The sequence below is a fragment of the Pelodiscus sinensis genome, chromosome 14 (genome assembly GCF_052426305.1).
Source record: "Pelodiscus sinensis isolate ZL-2025 chromosome 14, ASM5242630v1, whole genome shotgun sequence".
Classification (NCBI taxonomy): Eukaryota; Metazoa; Chordata; order Testudines; family Trionychidae; genus Pelodiscus; species Pelodiscus sinensis.
In genome coordinates, this window is record NC_143065.1 from 28643352 (window position 1) to 28662187 (window position 18836).

General features: G+C 42.1%; 1 long non-coding RNA gene across 2 annotated transcripts in view; it reads left to right on the forward strand.

Moving 5' to 3' along the window:
* Nucleotides 1–18836, forward strand: part of LOC149523600 (uncharacterized) — a 57812-nt gene that overhangs the window by 19599 nt on the left and 19377 nt on the right. The window contains exons 2-3 of one of the 2 annotated variants that reach the window (XR_016350668.1): nucleotides 6205–6270; nucleotides 7785–9175. The exons of the other annotated variant lie outside the window; for it this stretch is intronic. This is a non-coding gene — a long non-coding RNA (uncharacterized LOC149523600). Of the gene's footprint in view, nucleotides 1–6204; nucleotides 6271–7784; nucleotides 9176–18836 lie in introns of those variants that run through there. 2 annotated transcript variants of the gene reach the window in all.

The window sequence follows — 18836 nt, forward strand, 5'->3', positions numbered from 1 at the left end:
AATAAGGCCATTGTATATTGGTCCCCTGTGTTTACAATTCTAGACTGTCAGGCCAGAGCAGATGTAAGGGAAGCAAATTGCACTAGTCAGCCATATCATCTGAGAGTGCTGAAAACTGCCTGATTTATGGGATTGACAATGGACTACATACTCCAAGTATCATCCAGTGTGTTGTTCAGTCTCTTGTGATATTTTTACAGAGTTTTCACATCTTGGCCATTGGCTCAGATTTGGGCCAGGCTCAATGACAAACAATGTGAGTATCTGATGCTGTTCTTTGTCCTTTATAAAATGAGTTGGAGAGTACTATCTAGTTCGCATAGGACAGATTTTCTTCAATGCACCAAACACCATCAAAATTAGCACTCTTACTAGAAGTTGCAATAGAGGGGCAAGCATAAACTGAGACATGAAGATTGCTGCAGTGAGAGAAGTGTGCACTATCGCTGCCTTGCAGTTTGTGCTAAAGGAAATCTTGGGCCCTAGTGCTATATTGCTAACATCACCATCACTTCCTTCACTTAGAAATATTAAACTCCAGACACTGAGCAACCCAATTTAAAAAAAAAACCCAAACTTCTTGTTACCCTCTACCTCATGAATGTGCAGGTTTATTTACTCAAGCTGCTGCAGCAAGTTAGGGTTTTATTATTTATTTATTTATTATTGCTGTTGCTGCTGCTGTTATTGTTTTGGGTTATAGCTTAGACTGAGAAAATCCAAATGCCCAATTTACTATGTGATCCACAGTAAATAAAACCAGGGTGTAAACATGCTACAAAAACAGATTATGCGCATCCACTGACTTATTTATACAGGGCTGGGCAGGAATATGAGCGTCCTTTCTGAAGCTACTGAAAAGATTACATTTTGAAATCATTGTAGTTCTAAAATGAAGACCACCTGGGTAGATCTGTGTTTTGTGCTTTTAAGGTTGACATTCCCTCTTTATGTTATAAGATGGACCTTTGCACAGTTTAACCTGAGAACATGCTACTCTCATGTTGCCTTTGTGCTTGAAAAAGCAAAATAGGGATTCTATGATCCATGTTGTTATATTCATTGTAGTGCCACAGAAAGGTTCATGGAGGAGGTGGGCAGGTGGTGAAAGTGGTGGAGGTTGGGAAAGAAGAGATAGGAGTTAATTCGGGTAGCACAACTGTTCTCCTGCTGATACCAAGTAAAATTATGATTGTGTGGGCAGCTTGGGTTTAAACATTGACCCTGAACCCCCTTTTTATTATTCTCTTTTATGGGCAAACACAATTTTCAAGACTGGGGAGAAACTTGTGGCCCTCATCAAAGTCAAGAGTTTTGCCATTAACTTCAGTGGGACCACGATTTTACCCTGTGGGGCACATAAATAAGTAGGCTGATTTTTCAAAGGTGCTAAGCACCCACACCTATATCCGTTTAGTGAGTAAGTAGTATTTGAACAGATGGATATGTGAAAACTGTCTAATGACTATGTAGTATTTGAACAGATGGATATGTGAAAACAGGCAGTTAGTCAATTTTATTGTCGAATCCTTCTTCAAATAATTACGAAAAGTCCGTTTTATTGTCTCCTGATAGAAGAGCAATAGCTACATCTGACTATGAATTTCCTCGTTAGCAGGAAGTCCCCTGTAAAAGAAGTCTCCCATCCAGTCAAAGTCGGGAAGGGACACACCCGACTTACCCAAAACCCCTGGCCTTCAGTATGCTGAAAGTTCACAATTGGAAAGATAAACTTTACAAAGACACAATGGAACTGGCTCATATTCTAAGATTCCCATATTCATCACTCATTGCCGTTGGGATCCTTCTGCCTCCCCTCCCTGTTTTATAGTGTAAAGATTATTCTTTTAAATAGGAAGACAAGAGCAAAATTGCACTGATGCAGGAATCAATCACTCTGTGCAGGAACTATTTTTAAAACAATGTTTAGAATAGCGCATACTTTTTTTCCTGAAACCTGTTCAAAGATCATCATTCCCACGGCACAACATTGTGTTTGTGCATGTGTAATTCCTTTAGTGTGCTTTAGAGATCAGTGGGAATATTAGTTCCATGTGATCTACCAATTGCTAAAATGGTCATCATGTTGTCATTTTAACCCTACAAAATCCCCATAAAATGGACCCTCACAAATTAGTGCTTACAAATTAACATCAAAGGCACAAACATATTATTGAAAATGATGTGCAAAGCTAGAGAAAAGCAATTTTCAGATAAAGTTTCTAAATGTGTGGAAAGGAGGTTAATATTAATATTAGTCCACATGTATGACATATTGAATACATTCTGGAAGTGCTTCCTCACCATCATGGTTCCTCTGAAAGCACTGCGACTTTGGCAGTTAACACAGACTGAAAATCTGTCCCCTAATGTCAGGGAAAAAATCTAGACTTTATTTTTATAATGTAAATGGCATACAATAGAATCCTATTAAAAGGATTTTTAAGTCAACTTACATTTTATGTCCAAGCAATCACTAGACACAAAGTACACACATGTGGATGTACATGTAACAGCAAAATCTCTGTTTTCCAAGGCTGAATGAATTATACTAAGGCAAATCAGCTAGGTTACAATTGGCGTCTTACATATTGGCTGCCTGCAAGGGATGCCATTCTTTCTGTCTTCTAAGAACAGAAAAGAAAAAAATTACTTCTAATCTGGTCTTTGCATCCCAGAAAACCCAGAGTTCATGTGAAGGAAGCAAATGCATTGTCATCAAAAGGAACTCTCTTACTGAAAAATAATTTTGAGGGCATAGTCCCAAATTATCCCTACAAGTGGCAATCAGTAACTCTGAACTTCACTACTATTACAGTTAAAAATGTCTGGGACACGCTATGTCTTTTAATATAAAATCTCCGTCTGGCCTCTCATTACAATTCCCTCCTAATTTGCTCTCAGATCTGCAGATCATAACCGCACGTTGGAGGTTCTGCCTAGTTTTTTATTTGCAGCCTCCTCTCATATACCATTGCAAAGATTACTAACTGACTGAACCCTTCCTTCTGGTAGCATGCTGATGAAATGGCATCCTGCTAGTAGAAGATGACACAGAAAAGTGGGGTGTCTAAATGCTCTGACCTTATTGAGGATATTCCAAAGCCTGCTCAAAATGACACTTAAGTATGCATGAAACAGCCAACAGGGTTCTACTTAGATGGCACAACAGAGTCCTACTTAGATGGCCCGTTTGGAAACAGAGCTCTTGCAGCGATTTTGAGAAAAGGCTTATGATAATGAGCTTTACTATTAACAACCAAAATGTCCAAGCTTTTTCTGCATTTTCCCTCTTCACATTTTTGTAAAATGTTTCATATCTGTAATTAAAATAGTTCATATGTTTAATACTATGCTTTAGCTTGGCCCTTTTATGCCTATATTTTATTACACAGTAGCATGGTTTAATGTTGGTTTATATTTTCAGCATTTGCTTTGCAGCTTTAAGGCCCGTTCCATAGTGGCACTGAAATTATTTTGAGCACTTGAACAGATATATAACTTATATTTTCCTTTATGTTGACTAGCTCAGCCCCCTTTTCCAGTTATAGCCCCAACAGTATAATTTCTGGAAAATTACCCTTGCAGCAAATATTTGACATTAATTTTTAATCCGTTTTTCAAGCCAGTATTGAGTTTTGGGTGGAGACAACCCTGGCTAACAACCTTTAATGGTTGATGATAAGGTTCAGTGAAGAAATGGTTCAACAAGACAGACCTTGGGGTAGTTAGTCTTACTGGGCATATGGTCACTAAGGACATGGCATTAGATGAAAATTAAACAGCCATTTTTAAATCTTGACATCATTAGAGGAATTGCAGACTTAAGGGAATGAGTATTACAAGAAGAGAATAAATGAAGAGAATGAGGCAATTTTAAGGGGACAGAGGGAGAGAACTTTCTATTTTAAAATATTACCAAGGAAATAATAAAGATTAATTAATTTATCTAATTTCAAATATAGATTTCTCTGTTGCTTTTTCTCCTTCTTCTTCCTGAGCTTTTATAGACAGAGTACACCATTTTGTTGCATGACTAAGCAAACATGAAAGTTACAAAACAGTTCCTCCCTACCAACCAGGTATGTTTGAAGGAAAAAACACCTGGTAAAATTTATTCCGTAGTGCTGTGATTTATTTTCGCATTCAAGGCAGTGTTTAATGCAGCAAAGCATTTTCCAAATTTCAAGAGGCCTATATAGTCTGAGTAAAGATTGCTTGCCTGAGAGAGAGGTGCAGGTCAAACCTGTGGTGTGCATGGTTTCATTAGAGCATCAGCATTGAAAAAGAAAATAATAGTTTGCAAGATTTTCCATCTTTTCTTTCGCTATCCTCCCACACCTTCAGGTGCACAGAGTGTTTACCAGATTGTGCCATTTGTATTGGTCTTGTGCTGATCTGATAAGGCTCCTGACTGTCTTGTTGATGGATGTGGCTTCTTTCTCTTTCTTTAAATACTTCTATAGGTTTCTCTCTTTTTCTCATTCCAGTTGGTGTCTGTATCACTTGGCCTGAAAGTCCTATTGGTGGCATCCTTATTACATGTCTGAAGTATATCCCTAGCCGTCATTTTACCATCATTTGATGCTTTAGATTGATTTGTTCTGCTTAGACTTTATGATTTTTGCAAGACATTTTTCCAATGGGCTCTGAAGATCTTTACCAGAGGCATTTACTTTGGAATGAGCTCATCCTCTGATTTCTGTTGTAGATTTCCATGATTCTGAGGATTCAAAAGAGGACAGCCTTGATGCCAGTATTAAAAAATTCATATTTTTGTCAGTGGCAGTCATGCTACTTTTCCAGATCTTTTCAAGTTTAAGTAAGCTGTTTGCTGCTGTTGATAGTAGTTTTTTGACATTGATTATGGTGTCACCATCATTGTGCTTCTGACTCCCTAGCCAGGGAAAATGGCTTATTTCTTCTGGTATTTCATTTACTTTGGAGACAACAATAGTGGTATATTTTCTCTTCCCCTAGTTGATGAATGAATCAACTTGTTTTGCTGTGTCTGCCATAAGCTGGGTCATTTCTTCCATTAAGCAATGTGTTGCACTAAGTTAGCCAGTGACATCAACAAAAGCAAGGTCATCCAATTGGGCTTTATTATTTGTCTTTTTAAAATTCCTTGGTTGTTTCAGCAGTTATTTTTGTCATAACATAGTCAATGATGTGTGCAAACTATAGTGGAGACACAATATGCCCGGCTCTTACTCCAGTTGTCACTGCAAACAATTGGCTGTCGTCACAGTCTCTGACATAACATTACCCCATAGATCCTTGATTATTCTAATTATTTTTGCTGTCATTCTGTAGCATGCCTTATTTTCCAAAGACTGTCTCTGTGTATGCTGTCAGAAGCATTCTGGAAATCTATAGAATAAAATCTATAGAGAGCCTTATGATCTGGACAAGATCTCACTGGTCTGAACTCTGCTTGTTTCTGTCTAACCAGAAGGAGAAATGAACAACTTGAAGGAGAAATGAACAACTTAATCAAAGCAGGAAAATATTTTAAATTAATGCATATTTTAAATTAGATAATGAAAGTAAAAGTAATTTATTTTTAAAACTGCTGTTTCATTTCTCAGCTTTCTTAGGTCATTCAATAGTTATGTGATAAATATTTTAACCCAATTGCTGACTTCACTCGCATTTGCTTTGTACTTGCATGGACACAGACTCAAAACATTTGGAGGTAGGGAAGGAATGTTACTTGCTGCATTGCTGTAGTCTGCTTCTAATATTAGAACAGAGTGAGCAGTTCACTTCCTGGAGGCATCAGAAAGCTTTATGTTCTGCTGGTTTTTTGACTGGTATAAGACATGTGGAATGAATTATTATAAAATTACTTGTTAATGTCAAGTACCACCAGGATTTGTAATGCTTAATCCTTTTATTCCAGTGGTCTGTGAAGTCTGAATTGAGCAAAATACGGTTACATCACTGGTTTTCATCAAAATTAATACTCTTATGTCAAACTATTATATTGTGTAATTATGGAATGTAACTTTATATGTTAGAAGCTTTAGGAACATAACAGCTATTCTTGTGTACTAGGATAGTGTGCTGTGGTTATTCCAGATAATCCATGGGCACCAAAAGTGATATTAGAGAAGTTAAGGTTATCGCAAATGTTTTATTACATAGTAAAACTCTTTTAGAAAGCTCAGTTGATTTTTACTTTGTATTTACATGTGACAGAGTGCACTTGACCTTTGCAGCTACCACAGCATTTCTACGTCCTGCTGTGGAAAAGGAGCAGTAAAGGTGGGTCCTCCAGGTTTCCCTCCAGAGGGTTCCCAGAGTAAGGATGTTAACAACTAGACTTCTATCTGATAAGCAAATGCTTACTGGATAGTCAGTCGACTAGTCTATTCCCTCCCCTCCCCCATTTCTGCCTCTGTCAGATAGAGGCAGCAAAGTGGGGGGAAGAAGGGGTTCTTCAAAGTGGCTCAGCTGTGTGGGCTGCCCCTTTAAAACGCTGAAGCGCCATAGAGCCCAGGGTCAGCTGGGGACTTCTCAGCTAACCCCGGGTTCCAAGCGGCATTTCCCCAAAACCCGGGGTCAGCCAGGGATCAGCTGTGCGGCGCTACCCCTTTGAAACACCACCTTGGTGTTTCAAAGGGGCAGCGCCGTGGAGCCCAGGGTCAGCTGAGGAGTTCCCAGCTGACCCCAGGCTCCATGGCTTTGAAATGCACAAGAGCCCCTGCTGGGGACTCTTGTACATTTCAAAGCAGGCATGCCTTGTGCAGCCCAGAGTCAGCAGGAATGTGGAAGTGCCTATCAACTAGTCGATGGAATTTCCATCGACTCCCCGACTAGTCAGTACCACAATTTAACATCCTTATCCCAGAGTCCAGGTAAAAGGAAATGCAGGGTCTTAGCAGGTCAGTTCCTGGCTGGAACCATGGGGTGGAGTGAGGTGCAGTGCAGTGCGGTGCTACTCTTTGGCCAGAGAAACTTGAGGGATAACCAGAGATGAATTCTAACTACATCTGTGTAAGCTGGCGGGGAGGGGGCCTGAGAATTGTAACCATGTGAGGTAAAGGGTGAAGATAAAGGGGTCTGGTAGAAAGAGGCCCAGGGAATAAGCAGCAACAAATTGAAGTGAGCACCACATGGTTTCTGTTTATAGGGTTCCTGGTTTGGAACATTGGGGGGGGGGGGGGGAAGAAGGTGGGGGCAGTCTGAGCTCCCTGTTAGCCACTGCCAAAAGTGATGTGAACCTTGAAACGGGAACAAGACTCATTTGGATGACCAAACGAAAAGTAGAATTTAAAGGGCACAGAGTTGAGGCTGTAGACCCTGGTGTGGGCACAGACCATTTTGCTGGACTTGGATTATCCCATAAAGGGTTCACTTGGGCTTTGTGATTTGGGCCAAGAGTCAAGCCACTGATGATCCCCACTAACATTGGCTGGCAACCTACAGAGGGCATCAGGAGCAGGAAAAGGGTTGTAGTACTGAATCCAACTACAAAGAAGTGCTCATGAGGGGAGTGTGCCGCCTATTACGCATGGGTGTACAGCAATGTTCTCTCTAAGATTTTCCATCCATGAACAGAGTGAGTTTTGTCTTGTGCATCAATATTGAGGTTATGTGCACTTGTTCAGATGTGTGCCACTATGGCACCCTAGTTATTAACAAATATATAATTTAAAATGTTATGGGAAAAGAATAGTAAAACAAGGGATAATTAACAAGGTGCATGACTTCATGACTTTAAAGTGAAATAAAAAGAAAATTAATAATGCAAAATAGCCAACTTCCTCTGTTTACAGCCTTCTCCTAGACCCTCCATCAGCTCAACTCTCAGGATCTCTTCCAGTCCCATGATTACTGTCGGAATTAAAAACACCAAAAGGACTTTGGAGGGTTTGCAAGCAATATCAAGAGTATGAGATCCAGCAGAAAAGTTTGAACTACCGCATCTCAGCTTTTATTAAGCTATCAAGGCATGACCACAATGTATCAGTGCAGGAATGCTGAAAGTATGAAAGATGAATCTAAGCCCCCTTTGTGCCTTCTGTGTTTTCCATCTTGCCAGAAGCAAGTCTACCTACTGGTGTATGTTAGAGTAGCCTCAAGGCTGCTCTAAGTCAGCACTGCTCACAGTTCCATAGAAGTTATAGGAGGCCAAAAATAAGCACCGTACAACATTGCTGTAATTTTCCTCCAGAATGTCCTTACCCCATGAGCTTTAGTGGGCGGGGGACCACATAGTAATTTCATTGGCTGTAAACAAGCTAGGCTGTTACCCCCAGTGTAGGTAGGGAAGACCCAAATAGGGAAGTGAGATCACTGCCTTTAGGGTACCTTTGTGTCACTGGAGTACAAAATGGTTCTAGGGCAGCCAGTGGTGTGATGTGTGACTCCTGGCAGAGGATGCCCTGTGTCTCCAGGGCCACCTCCATGCCATTGAATCTGGAGCTGCTGGTTATCTCCTTGTTCAGGGAGTGCCTTGCCCAGCTTCCTCTTTCACATGGCCACTTGGCCACACTGCATAATGCTGCACAAATAGCATGGACACCCACTGGCACAGCCAGGCAGCATCTGGGGCAGGGCACTCCTTTCCCCCCCTCTGCAGTGGTGTCGGGAGCCTGTGGCACACTGTTGCGGGAGTCAACATCTAAAGAGAGATGCAGCGCCCTACAAATGTAAAATCTTAACATTGGCAACAGCTATACAGGAAGAATGATAACAATGAAACATGTAGAAATAGCCATTTTCAATAAATACTCTATCCCCAAAGCCACACCCTTCTTTAGGCCATTTCATCTCAGGTATGAAACTTAGACCACACTGAAGTTAATGGGAGTTTTGCTGTTGACTTCATCAATGGGGTCAGTATTTTTTTTTTCAGTCACAGCTGCTACATTATTGAACATAGTGTAAGACAATAGATAGATATCTGAAGAGATGACTATTCAGAAGTTGATGTGCTGGCAGTTTACTTTATGACACAAACACATTTTTTTCTAAATTATGCTAATGCTTTAAAATTGCTTATAAGACACTGAACTAAGCACGGAAATAGCAAGAAAGAAAATTCCGTGAGTGGAAGCCGAGACCACCAACCTTCTGCACCAGCTTCAAGCCTCCTGGTGGCTCAGCACAGAATGTCTGCCCCCTTTTTTTTTTTAAGAAAAGGTTTCAGGATTTAGATTAGTGAGGCTAGTTCGTTCAGGACACTAATGCCAGTTGTCAGAGTAACAGTGAAAAATGTATTTTAGTGCTTGGGAAACAGATTTTTAAATACTTTCTTCAATTTACATATAATTAAATGTTCTTTAATATGTATAAATACAAAACAGACCCACTTTAAAAAGCAAGTATTTTGTTAAGCAAGAAACAACACAATAATGTGCAGTTAAAGAAGGGATTGATTCAAAACTACTACTTTCCCTTAGTATTGTGTCAAAGTTCTGGCCATGCTCTGTGGGTCTCATGCTACTGGCAGATATTATTAGCCTCAGAGACTCGCTGTGGTTTAGCTAGATAGTAGGTAGGGACAGTGGGAATCTCATTCATTCAAATAGAATGTTAGGAATCATTTAAAAAGGGATAGAGAATAATACCAAGAATATCTTATTGCCTCTGTATAAAACCATGGTACGCCCACATCTTCAATTCTGCGTACAGATGTGGTCGCCTTGTCTCGTCCAATTGGCATTGGAAAGAGTTCAGAAAAGGGCAACAAAAATGATGAGGGGTTTGGAACGGGTCCCATATGAAGAGAGAGTGAACAAAATCTTGGACTTTTCAGCCTAGAAAAGAGAAGACTAAGGGGGAATATGATAGAAGTCTATAAAATCAAGACTGGTGTGGAAAAAGTGAATAAGGAAAAGTTATTTATTTATTCCCACAATATAAGAGGTAGGGGTCACCAAATGAAATTAAGAGGCAGCAGGTTCAAAACAAACAGAAGTTTTTCTTTATTCAGCACACAGTCAACCTGTGGAACTCCTTGCCAGAGGATGTGGTGAAGACTAGGACTTTAATGGGGTTAAAAAAAAGAGCTAGATAGATTCATGTAGGTTAGGTCCATCAGTGGCTCTTAGCCAGGATGGGTATGAATAGTGTCCCTAGTTTCTATTTGTCTGTAAATGGGTGACAGGGGAGGGATCACATGAGGATTACTTATTGTGCTCCTGCCCTCTGGGGCATCTGGTATTGGCCACTGGCAGCAGACAGGATTCTGGGCTGGATAGACTGTTTGTCTGACCGAGTATGGCTCTTCTTATGTTCTTATCCATTCATGCGTGTCACTAATTAGATGATGAGGCATTTGGCTATTTTTGAAACCCTCATAGGATTCTTTTTCGAGATATTCAGGGTGTTTCCACACTCCAGGTGGCCTGTCCAACCAAGTGTGTCAAGTCCAATGAGGAGTCATGAACATATTTAATCATTACGAGATCCCTATGAAATGAGGGTGGGAAGGCAGTTGGGATAAGTGATAGGAATGGAAAAAAAGGTCAGCACATGAGGAAACGGGCCTCATGGAACAGTCTACACTTTATTCTGCTTTCCAATATTGGCAAAGATATGCAATACATCGATAGAATATAGTAATGTTCAGTGGTTAAATAGCCTAGCGATTCGTGGGATTTCATCATCTAGTTGCCTAGCGCAGAAAGTACTTTTTCATTGCCTTTTGGCCACTTTCCTCTGGCACTCAAGGGGAATCCAAAGTCTGTAACTTTATCTGCTCCCATGAGGTCTTTTATTTTATTTGTCTGGTCAGGGATTCATAGTGCTTTACTTTCTCTGCGGCTGCCTTTTCAAAGACATCTTCCTTATATTCATAGCTGACAGTCACATCTACCACCATTGCTTCCCCATCTTTTACAGATACAAGGTCAGGTTTGTGCAGCTCTTGTTCAGTGGTGAGTAGAGGGGTTCTTGGTAAATTTCCCATTTTAATTCCTGTGCCTCTCTTTTTAGAATGTCAAGAGTTTGTTGTGATGTCGTATGCGGGCTCCTTGAACTGCAGGACACTATCCCAGGATATGGGAAAGTGACTCATATGGGGATGCACAGGGTCTGCATTTCACTCTTTTGTTGTTGTTTTGGCCCCAGCCCAGATAGATCCTGGTGGAGTATACGTTCAGTCACATCTTGAGAACAGTAAGAAATTTATGCTCTGAGAATCCACAGTGAAACTGTAGTCAGTGGTTACTGATGGAGTCATATTTAAAGTGTGCGATTCCACTGCCTTGATGTTGGAGGGTTTTCCACTGGGAGAATTCATGATTTCTCCAGTTACAAAGCATCAGGTAGCATGTTTTTGGTGCTGGTTTTTCCCATTCATTCCAGGTTGTACATGGGTAACTTGTAGTCAATGAGGACTGGATGTTATGCTGCGGACTTAATCAGTTTCTCCCCTGGCAGACACCCAGAGATCTTTTAACTCCTTTTCATTTTTATTATCCAACACAATGTATTTTATTGCTTTGTCTTCGAGTGCACGATTTTGTGCAGTCGTCTTGTCTGTATTGATGGGATGAGGCTGGTGAGCCTTGCTACTCCCAAGCCACCATCTCTAAGCCTTGCATAAATAAAACTATTGCAATTGTCATTCGATAAGTGGAATCATTGTTTGACAGCATGTCTGATGTTATCATCAAGGGAGGAAAGCATACTTTTCTTGCAGTCTGTGTGGTCAGCAAGGTAAATGATCCTAGGCACCATGAAAATATTTAGTAGTATATGTTTTTGTGAGGGCTTGAGGGGAGCCTTGCTTATTTTTTTTCGCCAAGTGTCCAGCTTTTCATACAGGGCCTGTTTTGAGAGCCCAGTCCATGGGTCTACTTTGATGCCTAGATATTTCTCTGCCTCAACTGGCATAATCATATTAAGACCATCACGATTGATTTCCCAGGCCTTGCAGTTGTTGACAGTGTAAGAGTCATGTGTTGGGCTTAGATAAAACTCGTGGCATTTTTTAGCCTGAACTTTCAGCCCTGAAAGCTTGCAGAAGGCTTCCAGTATATCCATGTTCGTCTTCATGCCTTTCCAAGTATTGCTTAGCATTACTAGATCTTCTGTGAATGTCAGAGGTGTTATCTTTTGTGACCCAGAGGTGAATCCCAGACCCGCTTTCTGTAGTGTAGAGATTAGAGGATAGAGTGCTAGGTTGAATAGCAACAGAGACATGGGGTCTCATTTAACACTGACTTTGATATTGATGGCTAGGGTGAGTTCTTGACCAACCTCCATCCGTGTTTGGATGTTACTAGGAGTTCCTTATGAGTTGAATGGTGTGACTGTCCAGGCCCCTTTCTTTTAGTACCCACAATATATGATCATGTGATGCCAAGTTGAATGCTTTTGTAATGTGGATGAATATGACTTCCAGGGGTCTTTTATCATTTTCGGACTGTTTCACTATGGTTTGGAGTACCTTCAGGTTTTTGGAACAGCCTGGTGCTGCTATGAAGCCTCTTTGGCATGAATTCATGGAACATGCCCTGGCCAGTCTGTTGGTCAATATTTGTGAAAAAAGCCTCAGTACCATCGAGCCAATAGTCAGAGGCCTCCAATTTCCCAGATCTTCAAGGGCTTCCAAGTCCATCGTTTTTTGGAATCAGCAGTGATCAACATTCTTTGATTCCATCAGGAATTATGCCTGTGACCAACCAGGTGTTGAACAGTCCTGCTAGTTTGAGGCCATCTGGGTTTACCATGAGCAAATCCCTTAGATTGATTTTTATCAGGACCAGGTGCAGAAATTTTATTCATTTCTTTGATGTTCTCGATTACTTCTTTATCTGATATTAAAGTTGTGAATGCGCTGTTGTCGGCATTGGTGAAAGGTTTGAATTTTCCGAGGCCCCCAAATGGTGTTTCTGTTTCCCATTTGTTTTGTGTGTTTGGTGGACTTCGGCCAGAGGGATTTGGGACTGTAGGCGCTCTGTGCCATCAAGAATTGTGGAAGCAAGTTTGCCTCTATCGGTATCAGGGAGGTGCTGATCTCTTCTACGTGCCTCTCTGCGCTTCCCTTTTCTGCATCCAAGATTTTCCTTTTTTGTTTTTGGGATGCTTTGCCTTTTTAAACTTTTTATTTTTCTGTGGTTCAGGGTCTCTAGTTAGAAAGGAAGGCAGAGTGTCAATCATTGTGTCTTTGACTATTGCTCTCATCTTGGGGTTTCCCGCAACCCCCACACTTATGACTCGCAAGTCAAATTCTGCTCTTCCTAGGGGCTCTAAAATGTCGACTCTACTGACACCTGTCGGCTTTTTGACACCTTTTGGATATAGGTGTCCATAAGGCCAGTGATGGTGGGCATTATATCAGAGTCTTTCTCCAGGTACTCCTGTCCTGTGTCAGCTTTCACCTTATGGTCTTTCTTTTGGAGACTCAGGTATCTCCTCTTATCACTTATTTTCTTGGCAGTTTTTGTTTTCAGTTGTTTAGCAATTAATTTGTTTCTGTTCTTTTTATCTGAAAACATTTTCTCGAGATCCCTGAGTAGCAGTGCTTCCTCTGTCGTCCAGCAACTTTTGTGCTTTCTGCGTTGCGAGTTGGGCTTTGGTTGGCTAGCTGCAATGCGCTCAGCATTACAATCCTCTGGATGCTGGATTATTTTATGTTATGAGAGGCCGGATTTTGTTACAGACCTCATCGAGCATCCATCACGAAGCCAGTCACCTGTTGGTTCTTTAGATACTTTCCCTTTACATTTAGGGATTTGGCAGAGGATGTTATGCACTTTCGGCTGTGTTAGTTGGCAACAGGAGCACAATTCCACATACTTCTCCCCAAGATGTTGCTTAAGGCGGAAGCTTAAAGCAGTCAGCTTGCCAACATGTTCCTCACAGAAAGGACATACTGGATTGTTAATTGGGAGTTGGATTATTGCTTTTTCCCCTTCAGGCCTTCCACAGGCGTGCTCTGTTTCAGGGTTAGTGGCATTGGTGGCAGTGGTAGACGTCGTAAGGGAGTCTCATCTTTGTTATCCAACTCGAATCCTGATTCATCATATTCATCACCCCCTATGTCTTCGCTGCATGCTCATTCTTAAGGCATCAAGAGATTTGATATGCGCCAGGCACTTGGAGCCAGAAGCGAGAGCCCCTTGGGGTTCACCCGCCCTGCCTCACCAAGTAAGTGAAAAAATGATGAGTAGTGGAATTTCACTGACAACCTGGAGGCCTCCCACTTATTCTATGCCTCTCGTGTCTCTTCACAGTGCCCTGTATACCTGCCTTCCACCAGAGTGTGGCAGGCTGCTGGCTTGGGTCTGTCACAGTATGTACAATTAAAACTGCAGAGATTTAAATGGAAAGATTTGGGTTGCTGGAGCAGCCACTCCCTATGTGGCCCTGGCTCTGGCCCCAGCCCGCTGGAGCAGTGCAGATGCTCCCAACACAATCCCAGCACCAGCCCTGGTCCCAGCCGCCTGAACAGCCAGAGCAGCCACTCACTACACAGCCTCTGCCCCAGACCACTAGAGCAGAGCAGCTGTTCGCCCCACGGCCCAGCCACCTGAGCAGCCATCTACTACATAGCCCCTACCCCATCCACCAGAGTAATCATGCCGTTCACTTCAGGGTCCAGCAGGAAGGTGAGTGCTGCCCACGCAGCTCTGGGAAGGAGGTGGGCAGCTTTAGAATTTCTTGTGCATAGGCGTGCACTTAAAAGGGACCCCTGGTGTACAGGTTGAACCTCTCTAGCCGGCACTCTCTGGTCCGGCAACATCCATGGTCCGGCATGATTTTAGTTGGCTGGATGTCCAGTTAGTATGGGTGTGGCTAAGTTCCCCTTGGGCTCATAAAGTTTGTTTACAGCCACCAGTCCTGGCTCTCTGTGCTGTTATTTAGCTTTAATTTACCCCTAAATGTCTTATAAGAGCCCCATAAGCAGTGGAAGTGTTGGTAATGCTGCTAGACAATATTGACCTCCTGTGATTCAGCAAATTCTCTGGTTTGGCAGCAGCCAAGTCCCAAGGGTGCTGGACTAGAGAGATTCAACCTGTACCTGAAAGCAGAATCTGCCTCCTTAATTCTGTTTATTGGCTTCACAGGTTTTTTTTTTTTAATTTTGCTTTTTTGGGTTTTTTTTTTACGTTCCTTTAACTAAAAATAGATTTATTTTTAAATACATCTTCCAGGATGTCCCTAATGGTGCTTTCTGTATTTAAAACAACAACAATGTAAAGGCAGTACTATTCTTGCCAAGAAGCTGTGCATCACAACAACACTTTGTATCAGTGTTTGTTAAACTGTGTTGTGTCGCGAGGCAGGGGGCGGTGTACTGTGGAGAACAGAGTTCAAAATGGCCTCCCTCAAAGGGGCAGGCATCCTTTTTTTTTTTTTTTTTTTTTTTGATTAATACATTTTCCCCACTCTCCTCCCCCCCCCCTTTTCTTTTTTTGCTCAACAAAAAATCCTTGATGTTTCTCATTTAAAAAAAATATTGTTTGGTGTTCCTCAGTCTTAAAAAGTTTAAGAAACACTGCTTTGTATACATAGTGTTCATTAAGAATCTGTCATTTCATCACAACCCAAATATCCACAGTGCACGACTTAACAGATGCAGAAATCATACTCTCAAATGGCTTACATGTGCATAAGGATTAGTATGGATTGAATATTCCGTGTATAATATGGAGTTGGTCAAAATAGAGACTGGAGCACAGGAGGGGGCAATTGGAGGTTACCCACCATGAGGGTGGGGACTTTATTCTATTGAATGTAATTATTAATAAATTCCTACTGCTCCAGAGCTAGAAGCATCTCCTGTGTAGCCATCATTGTGTACTTGGGGCTTTGTGTGTTTTGGGGGTGAACATGCCTGAATGGGAGGAGTTACAGCCAGACAAAAAGGCATTATAGAATGTTTTCTGTTAACCTGGCCATATTTTACTAAAGGCTATTTTGATGTTAAAACACTGTTCTTTTACGCAGTGTGGCGACTGAAACCCCAAAGAAAGATCTTTTGTCAGTTGCAAGCCTGCTGACAGAGAGAGGGCAATTGCCCCGGGGCCCAGCAATTCAAAAGGTCCCAGGGCTCCCAGCTGCTGCTGACGCAGTAGTAGCTGTATCAGAGGGGTAGCCGTGTTAGTCTGAATCCGTGTTAGTCTGACTCCTCATCGCTTTAGTAGTAGCCGTAGTGGCACCCACAGCTCTGAGAACTTTAAATTGCCACCAGAGCACCATGTGGCACGTTTTGGTCAGCGCTCAGTGCAAGGCAGTGTTCCCTCCAATTTCTTCCACCAGTAGGAACACATGCTGCCAGCTGTGGGCGCTCTGCTAATCAGCTGTGTGGCATTTGAATCTCTCCTGGGCGGCTGCCCAAACACTCAACTTAAAGACAACACTTCTAGGGGATGCATGCCATGGTGCTGGCTACTCCTAGCCCTGCCCCCCCATAAATGTGAGGCCTTGCCTCTTCCAGGAGCACAGAGTTGCCCCACCCTGACCTTGCTCAGCGGCCCGGCGAGGCTGTAAGATCCCCTAGACAATTGAATTAGAGAAACCCTCTTTATTCAAACCATTTACAACCAAGAATTTTTTGGATAAAGACAAACAAAACTAAGAAGAAAACAGGAAAGAAATGCATTAATTTGTTCTGTCTGAGAGTTCTGTTCCTTCATTCTTTACCTGTCTCCTCCTCCTCTTGGATAGTGGTGGAGGCAGTGGCCCAGATGTTGAGAATGTCGCTCTTCTGTGTGTGCTTTTCTTAATCTGCAATACTAAGCAACTATTATCTATAATAAAGTTTTCTGGTTCTTACAGAGTTCCAAGGACATTAGCCTAAGTGAATTGGTTTTGTTTAAATCCAGTAGAGACCTGGATAGGTGAATCAAATATATGGCTATGAGATCCCAGCAGCATAAATCCTCTAGGCCCCACGCCAGTGGATTTTGTTTTATGAGGTGGTGTGTCTGTTTCTGTGTGTGTGAGTTTTTTTGTCTAGAGGGGGAAGGGGTTCTCAAGAAGAAAAATAGAACAGCCTCAGATAATAGGAAAAATTTCGCTGTCAAAGAAAGCGAGAGAAAAGGACAAAAGGCCATTCTGTGCAACTTACAGATAGCAAATATACTTCTTGCTCACGTAGTTTAAAGTACATTACAATCATTATTTAGAATCGTTGGCCAAGCAACCAAAGGCTCTATCTGATGACATTTCTATTTATCTATATGAATGCTGTAGCTAATCAATTCCAAAATGTCAGGGATTTCATCTAGAAAAAAAAAAGAAATAGTACAATTGGAAAAAGTATAGAGAAGGCCAACAAAAATTATCAGGCATATAGGAGCAGACCCACTGATGGAGGCAAAGGAGTGTCAAAGGGGACAGGTACCCCAGGGCCGATGATTCAAAGGGGCCCAGGACTCCCAGCCGCCACTGTTGTTACTGCGGCAGTAACGGCAGCCTGAGCCATGAGCCCTTTAAATTGCTGCCAGAGCACCACACTGCGCACTATGAGCAGCGCTAAAGGCTGGGGGAGGAGGGAGTGCCACACTCAGGGCGGTGCTGAGGGCTGCCTGGGGGCCAGCACAATGCACTCTGAGCAGCACTCCTGGTTGGCTACCCCAGTCCCCGCCTCTTCTGCCTTAGACACCACCCCTTCCGGAGACACAGAGCCACTGCCCTCCCATACCTTGCCCAGGGGCCTGCAGAGGCTGTGAACACCCCTGTATAGGACAGTTTCCATATGAGGAGAAGGGTGGGGGCGGGGGGGAAGACAGAGCCTGTTCACCTTAGAAAAGAGATGACTAAGACGAGATATGATAGAGGATTATACAATGGTGAATGGTGTGAAAGAAGTGAACAGGGAAATGTTAACACAAGACCTAGTGGTTCTCTGATGAAATTAAAAGACAGATGATTCAAAACACACAATAAAAAGTGCTTCTTCCCACAGCAACAAACTCCACTGTTGACTATTGTGTGATGTCGGGAAGGCCAAAAGTGTAACTGGGTTTAAAAAAATAATTAAATGTATGGAGAAGAGATCCATCTATGACTGTTAATCAAGATGGTCAGAGATGCAATCACACTGTGATGAGAGCATTCCATATGTTTTAGGAAAACCTGTTTATGATATGAATACAGCCACTCCCCAAGTTACAACCACCTCCACTTATGACCAAAGCAGTCGTAAATGCGGATCCGAGTTACAGTTGCCATGTAACTCTATAGGATCCGAGTTACAAACACTTCGAGTTATGGACCAACTGTTGGTCCGTAACTTGTTTGTAATTCGGGGAGCGACTGTATGACATAACTGACATATACTTTATGCAAAGATGGATCATGTAAGGAATCATTGGAAAGGTTATAATTTACTGAATATGATTATCCTATGTGTAGGCATGTAGTGTGGGGGTTTTTTAGATGAAGTTAGGAATATTGACCAATATATCTGTATTTCATATTTACTGTTTTGGGCTACTCCCACTGCTGACACTTCAGGATTTACTGGCCTATCAGCTAGAACAGTGGACTGTGAATTGGTTTGGCCTTCCTGGGGACATTCCATGCTGCTACTGACTCATGGACAACAGAGTCAAGTGACCTGGTCACCTGATACTAATCCACTCTTCTACAGGAGGATGGACAAAATCAAACAGAGGTTTCCTGCCTTATGGGAATTCTATATAAGGCAGGGAAGGAAAACAATGAGACTCTTCCGCTGGCTTTTCCTCTGCCTTGAAAACACCTAGGCTGTGTCTAGACTGGCAAGTTTTTCCGCAAAATCATCTGCTTTTGTGGAAAAACTTGCCAGATGTCTACACTGACCACTTGAATTTCCGCAAAAGCACTGACGATCTCATGTAAGATTGTCAGTGCTTTTGCGGAAATTCTATGCTGCTCCCGTT